The sequence below is a fragment of the Bos taurus genome, chromosome 15 (genome assembly GCF_002263795.3).
Source record: "Bos taurus isolate L1 Dominette 01449 registration number 42190680 breed Hereford chromosome 15, ARS-UCD2.0, whole genome shotgun sequence".
In the NCBI taxonomy this organism is placed as follows: Eukaryota; Metazoa; Chordata; class Mammalia; order Artiodactyla; family Bovidae; genus Bos; species Bos taurus.
Genome location: NC_037342.1, coordinates 82,778,268 through 82,785,563, shown reverse-complemented (window position 1 = coordinate 82,785,563; position 7,296 = coordinate 82,778,268). Strand labels below are relative to the sequence as shown.

At 46.3% G+C, this 7,296-nt stretch overlaps 1 non-coding gene across 1 annotated transcript; it reads left to right on the top strand.

Moving 5' to 3' along the window:
• The first annotated feature begins 6,849 nt into the window (after positions 1–6,849).
• Positions 6,850–6,922, top strand: TRNAF-GAA (transfer RNA phenylalanine (anticodon GAA)). Its single transcript has one exon. It is a non-coding gene; the product is annotated as a tRNA-Phe (tRNA).
• The last annotated feature ends 374 nt before the right edge of the window (positions 6,923–7,296 follow it).

Genomic DNA, 7,296 nt, shown 5'->3' with positions numbered 1-7,296 from the left:
CTGTGTCCGCGGGTCGCATCCTGGGCGCCCACTGCAGTCTCAGCTCCGCTCCCCTCCTCACCCCACTCTGCAGGACAAAGCCCTGCCCCCTTGCCCAGCGTTCTGTCCTCCTCCGGGGACAGAGTGGGTAGATGGGCAGGAGGGGCGTTTCCCGCTGCAGCGCCGCGTAGCTGGTCCTCCTTCCTGGGAACTGGGGCTGGGTAAGAGAACCGCGCCTGTTTGGCCCCGGTTTCCTTCTTTTTTTGTTCCGTGTTTCGTTTCAGTTGTCTTTGAAATCTGACCCCCGTGCCGCCCACCCTTGGTGAGGATCGCAAATCGAGGTGCCTTCCTTGTCTGCTCTTCCTGAGTGTTCTGTTTGTGTTCCCTAACTGCCGAGCCTCAGCCAGCATGGGTCCCTGGGGGGAATCATTCCAGGGGAAGCCGGCCCCGCAGGGAAACTGGATTTCTGCCGGGGAACCAGGCCTGCTCCTACCCCGCCCGCCCCCTCCCTGGCGGCTGTCGGGAGCTGCCTCCGGGGACTCGCTTCCCAGCACGAGCGAGGGGTTACGGCAGGTCTGCCGCCTCCAGGGAGGCCCACGAAGCAGCGACCCGCTCCTGGGGTGGGTGCTTCGGCCGGTGGGACCCCCCGGAGACTGAACTCCCTGCTCTGTCGCCCCATCCCTGCCTCCTCCTCCATCTGCACTACGTTCCCAGCCTGATCCTCAGATTCCTGCTCAAGGAAGAGGCTTCGAGTCCTTCAGGTGAAATAGTCACACGGAAGCAAAACAAAACTATATATATTTTCTTTTTTTTTTTTTTTGCCTTATTGTTTTTTTTTTCCAAGAAAACTACTAAATTAAATAATTTTTAAAAAGTCAGATTGTCTGTCTGATTCACTTCTACTTAGTAGGAGGCAGCGGAAAGAGGTGGAGAACTGGCCCCACGGTGATTTGTTTTTCGGGAGTCAGGGAACTTGATCTTCATGGGAAACTGGGTGAAAAACTCGGCATGGGTTTCCAGATGTTTGAATTTAATTTCACCCGCCCGTATAAATTCTCAGAGTCTTAGCTGATCCATGCAGGGATTCAAATTCTGTGTTTTGAAGAATAAGCAACTGAGAGGTGATTGGAAGACCTTGGAAAGACGCAAGGACGCTGAAAATGCTGGTTTAGGTTTTCTCTGAGAAGTTCAAAGGGGGAGAAGCTGGGCACGGTGGGGGTGGGGGTGGGGGGGGTGGAGACCTTGGAGGAGGGCACTGCCAATTCTGGCCTGGGGGAGCGGCCCCTGTCTTCAGCCTGTGTTTCTGTGTCCAGGGTCCTGAGACTGGAGCGCTCAACGTTGCCTGACTTCCACTTAAACAATTTTTAAGCCGTTCATGTTAGTCGTCAGGCTGAATATGAAGAAAGACGCCCAGAAAATAAACTAATTTACTCAAGGTCACATAGTTGATTGGTTAGTCACACCACTGGAATTCCAAGCAGGGTTTGTTTAACCCTGGAGTTTGCGACCTCTGCAACCTTGTGTTCTGTGAGACACTGGGCTGGAAGGCAGTGGGTAGCTAAGTCATTTCCTCCTCCTGGGCTAAACATCGTGAAGACATGGGTATCTGTCTTTCCAGAAGCTTCTTAATGTGGATAATACTGTGTGGGGAGTCCTACCTGAAGGAAGGAGCGTTCTTGAAGTTCGTCCTCCTGACGCCTTCACTTCTCAAGGCTCTCATGCCCACAAAATCAGTTGCATTGTCAGGGTTAACTTTTTCGAGCCTGGTTCTTGGGAAGGCCACTGATCTGGCACAAGTCATTTGCCCGATTCCCATTATGGGCTGGGTGTGAAGTATCAGCAGTGGTTTTTCTGGCAGCTACAGCATGGTAGTAGACCCCTGACGTTTGTGAGGCTGCATCCTGCAATCTTGAATAGCAGGTGGTGTGTAATGTCCTCCAATAAGGGCAGTTGAATGTACCCAAAACATTTCAACATCCTTCTTCATTTTTTTTAACTTATTATTTTGTGTTGGGGTAAAGCTGATGAACGATGTGGTGAAAGTTTCAGGTGAACAGCCGAGGGATTCAGCCATGCACATACGTGTATCCGTTCTCCGCCCCGCCCCATCAAATCCCCTCCCATCCAGGCTGCCACATAGCATTCAACAGAGTTCCGTGCGCTGTACAATAGGTCCTGTTGGTTATCCATTTTAAATAAAACACAGCGTGTGTGCATATCCATCCCAAACTCCCTAACTGGCCCTCCCTGCACCGCTCCCCACACAACCCTAAGTTCATTTTCTAAGTCTCTTAGTCTCTGTTTTGTAAGTTCATTTGTATCCTTTCTTTTTAGGTTCCACTTGTAAGGGACGTCATATGATATTGCTTTTCTTTCTTTCTTCACTCAGTGTGAGGCTGTCTAGCTCCATCCTTTCAACATCCTTCCTTCAGTCCTTTAAGGGGCTGCTGTGACATGATGGGCTGGGGCAGAGATCCCCCGGAGTCTACCTTCCTCATGATTCACAGTTATATATGACTCACCAAAATGACACAGTATTGCATCTGTCAGGGAACTCTGCCCAGTCACTCAGTCGTGTCCAACTCTTTGTGACCCCACGGACTGCAGCCCGCCAGGCTCCTCTGTCCATGGGATTATCCCAGGCAAGCATACTGGAGTGGGTTGCCATTTCCTTCTCCACAGGGACCTCTGAAGTCCCGCAAAAACATTAAACCTCTACATTTCAAGGATCTGCTCTACTTGCAGCAAGACAAATGAAAATCAACTTATAGTCCTAAAAGGAAGTGTAGAAAAATCACTACAACGTATTCACTATAAGGTATATATCTTGTGAAGCTCTTAACATTGTTATAAAAACTTAAGAGTTTGCTTCTAAAGGTTTATAAAGCTTTTGCCCAGTAATATGCCCTGCCCTGTGGGAAGCATTCCCGAAGCCGTCCATGGTTTTCCGTTCCAAAGTTCATAAACGGTGGTTACATTCTCCTCAGGCTTTCCTCCCTACTGTCTTTTCAGGTAAAGTGCTCCTCTTGGGGTTCACCTTGATTCCCCAAGGGAAGCTAACAAGCTGATTAGATGCAGTTTCCTTAAAGGTGAAAACTGGAGATCTCAGATTCTTCTATAAATAGCCTTGTGGAAGTCACACCTGAGTTTGATCAGGTGATTTTAGAAGTTAGTAAAGAACCAGATGTTTGAGCTTCCCTGTTGGCTTAGACGGTACAGAATCTGCCTGCAATGCAGGAGACACCGGTTTAATCCCTGGGTCGGGAAATCGCCTGGAGAAGGGAATGGCAACCTACTCCAGCATTCTTGCCTGGAAAATTCTATGGACAGAGGAACCTGGCAGGCTACAGTCCATGGGGTCGCAGAGTCGGGCACAACTGAGTGACTAACACACACCAAAAAACCAGTTGGCCCTGAGATAGATACGGCTAAGTATGTTTTCATTCATTCATTAAACACTGACTTCCAAGTTGTTACATAATATACATTAGGGATAACGAGCTCAGAAAAATGGACAATTACAATCTAGGTTGATAAATGGCACTGTAGAGAGGCAACACGCCTATAGGGAGTAGGGAGGGGGGATAAAGACGTTCACGGAAGCCTTCCACAACTAGGAGAACGTATCTGAGTTGAGAGTTGCAAGTTAGAGGAAGAGCAAAGTATAAAGTGCTGCATGGACCAAAAATTAAGGACCCAAATCAAGGAAAGCATCCTGAGTTTGGACGGCTATACGAATGGCTGGAGTTTAGGGTCAGGGAGAGGACGCTGATTGGGTGATGGACAGAGGTGAATCCCAAGTCATGGAAGTCTTTATACTTTGGTGTTCAAAGAAGTCTTGGTTTTTGTTTTCAGTGAGGGAGCCAGAGAGAGATCTGGAAGCAGGATCGTGAGTCCCAGTGTGGAAAATGAGTGCTACTCAATCAATTAAGAGGCTGGAGAAACTGTGAGAATGAGAGGTGCAAGAATTCCAGGAATATTGAACAGGGATGAGTAGCACTTGAGCATGACTACTGGTGGGGAGCAGAGGGAAGGAGGAAGGAATCTGTGTTTTTCTGGCTCTGGAAACTTGGCTGGAAGGTGGCAGCTAGCTAAACAAGTCTAGAGGAAAGACAGGTTCACTTGGGGCATTCCGAGTTGGAGGAGCCTGTGGAGAGCTTAAGGAAGCAATTTAAAACATGGGCCCAGATTCACTTTGCTGTCCACCTGAAGCAAACACAACATTGTAAATCAACTATATCCCAATAAAAATTAAAGTCATCCAACCAAATGTAATGGCTACATTTTTGTGAAGACTGAGGAATGAGATGCTGAGAGGCTGCACATTGAAATCACCTGGAAGTTAAAAATATGTATAATTCTTAGCCCCATCTGCAGAGATTCTTATTCACTTAGAGCTTGGGCTAGTGCAATTTTATATATATATAATATATGAATGCAAAAGGCCAAAAATTATGAAATGGGAGAAGGTGGGCTAAATCAGCATATTAGGGGATATTATTAAACTATAGATTGCTTCTCAGAGTTTGAGAGGTCTGAGTCAATTCTACTTTTTGACCATGTCTGTATGTTTCAAAATTTTTAAATGCCAAGATGAGATTACAACAATTGAGATTTTGTTGTTCAGTTGCTAAGTCATGTCTGACTCTTTCCGACCCGATGGACTGCAGCACACTAGGCCTCCCTGTCCATCACTATCTCCCAGGAGTTTGCTCAAACTCATGTCCACTGAGTCACTGATGTTATCCAACCATCTCATCTTCTGCACCCCCTTGTCCTTCTGCCCTCAATCTTTCCCAGCATCAGGGTCTTTTCCAAACAGTTGGTTCTTTGCATCAGGTGGCCAAAGTATTGGAGTTTCAGCTTCAGCATCAGTCCTTCCAGTGAAAATTCAGGGTTGATTTCCTTTAAGATAGACTGATTTGATCTCCTAGCAGTCCAAGGGACTCTCAAGAGTCTTCTCCAGCACCACAATTAGAAAGCATCAGTTGTTTGGTGCTCAGCTTTCTTTATGGTCCAACTCTCACATCCATACATGACTACTGGAAAAACCATAATTTGACTACAAGGACCTTTGTTGGCGAAGTGATGTCTCTGCTTTTTAGTACTCTGTCTAGGTTTGTCATAACTTTTCTTCCAGGGAGCAAGAGACTTCTAATTTCATGGCTGCAGTCACCATCTGCAGTGATTTTGGAGCCTAAAAAAATAAAGTCTGTCACTGTTTTCACTTTTACCCCATTTATTTGCCGTGAAGTGATGGGACCAGATGCCATGATCTTAGTTTTTTGAAGACTGAGTTTTAAGCCAGCTTTTTCACTCTCAGCAAGAGGCTCTTTAGTTCCTCTTCATTTTCTGCCATAAAGGTGGAATGATCTATATATCTGAGGTGGTTATTTCTCCTGGCAATCTTGATTTCAGCTTGTGATTCATCCAGCCTCTCATTTCACACGATGTACTATTCATATAATTTTAAATAAGCAGGGTGACAATATACAGCCTCAACAAAATTGAGGTACACTTTAAATGTTTAGATTTAGCAAATCAATGCTTTTAACATACAGATACCATGATATTAAAAAGTAGAGACATTACTTTGCCAACAAAGGTCTGTCTAGTCACGGCTATGGTTTTTCCAGTGGTCATGTATGGATGTGAGAGTTGGACTGTGAAGAAGGCTGAGCGCCGAAGAATTGATGTTTTTGAACTGTGGTGTTGGAGAAGACTCTTGAGAGTCCCTTGGACTGCAAGGAGATCCAACCAGTCCATTCTGAAGATCAGCCCTGGGATTTCTTTGGAAGGAATGATGCTAAAGCTGAAACTCCAGTACTTTGGCCACCTCATGGGAAGAGCTGACTCATTGGAAAAGACTCTGATGCTGGGAGGGATTGGGGGCAAGAGGAGAAGGGGACGACAGAGGATGAGATGGCTGGATGGTGTCACCGACTCGATGGACGAGAGTTTGAGTGAACTCTGGGAGTTGGTGATGGACAGGGAGGCCTGGCGTGCTGCAATTCATGGGGTCGAAAAGAGTCGGACACGACTGAGCAACTGAACCATGACCCTATGTATAATACTTCATCGGGAGGTAATATTGAAAATTTACATTGGAAATCTTTACGAATGGCCTTCCTAACTGTTCTCTTCCATACATGTCTTGAAACCACTTTGACAATATCTGAAAAATTCCACATGTTCGTATCTTTTGGCTTTGTGAAATCTGCCTTCTCACAAGAAAAACAAATACAAAAGGATAGTCATTACAGTATTGTTTTTAATAATGAAAACTGAGGGACAAATTAAAATGTCCATCATTAGGAATTTGATTAAGTGTATGTGTTATATCCACACAACCAATACGGTGTAAGCATTAAAAAGAATGAAATATGTCTACATAGCTAACATGAAAAAAGTCCATGATTTATTTTTACATGAGAAAAACAAATAGCAAGGTAGTTAGAAAAAGAGAAAAGTAAAATTATTACTTTTAGCTTATAAACAGAGGCCTTGCCTGCTGCTAAGTCGCTTCAGTCGTGTCCGACTCTGTGTGACCCCATAGACGGCAGCCCACCAGGCTCCCCCGTCCCTGGGATTCTCCAGGCAAGAACACTGGAGTGGGTTGCCATTTCCTTCTCAAATGCATGAGAGTGAAAAATGAAAGTGAAGTCACTCAGTCGTGTCAGACTCCTAGCGACCCCATGGACTGTAGCCCACCAGGCTCCTCCATCCTTGGGATTTTCCAGGCAAGAGTACTGGAGTGGGGTGCCATTGCCTTCTCCGCTACCTCCGGCTAAAAGTATATCCCAATCCTTCTTTTGCTACAATGGAGCAGATATTTAATTACAGATGCGAGGAAGCCACTTTCCGGAAGTTGCCGAAATAGCTCAGTTGGGAGAGCGTTAGACTGAAGATCTAAAGGTCCCTGGTTCAATCCCGGGTTTCGGCAGTGGTTTTAGGCGTCACCACCAACGATATTCCCTGAATACCCGCTATGGTTTGCATCCTCGTCTCCCCCTTCGGTGAGGGGAACCTCATTTGCCCTTGGATCGACAGGAAGCACTGGTCCCTACACCTTTGCTTTTAAGCTGGTCAATATCAAGTCAGTGTCCCTTTCCCTTCCCTTAAGTGTGTGAGGAACCAGCTCTCCCCATGCACCACAGGCCCTTCGCTTTTCTTTAAATTTATTTTTAGTTAGAGGATAATTGCGTTACAGTAGTGTGTTTCTTTCTGCAGTCAGCCGTAGGCAGACACGCCCCTCCCTCGTGAACCCCCCTCACTCCCACCCCAACCATCCCTGGAGGCGTCACAGCACGGATTTGA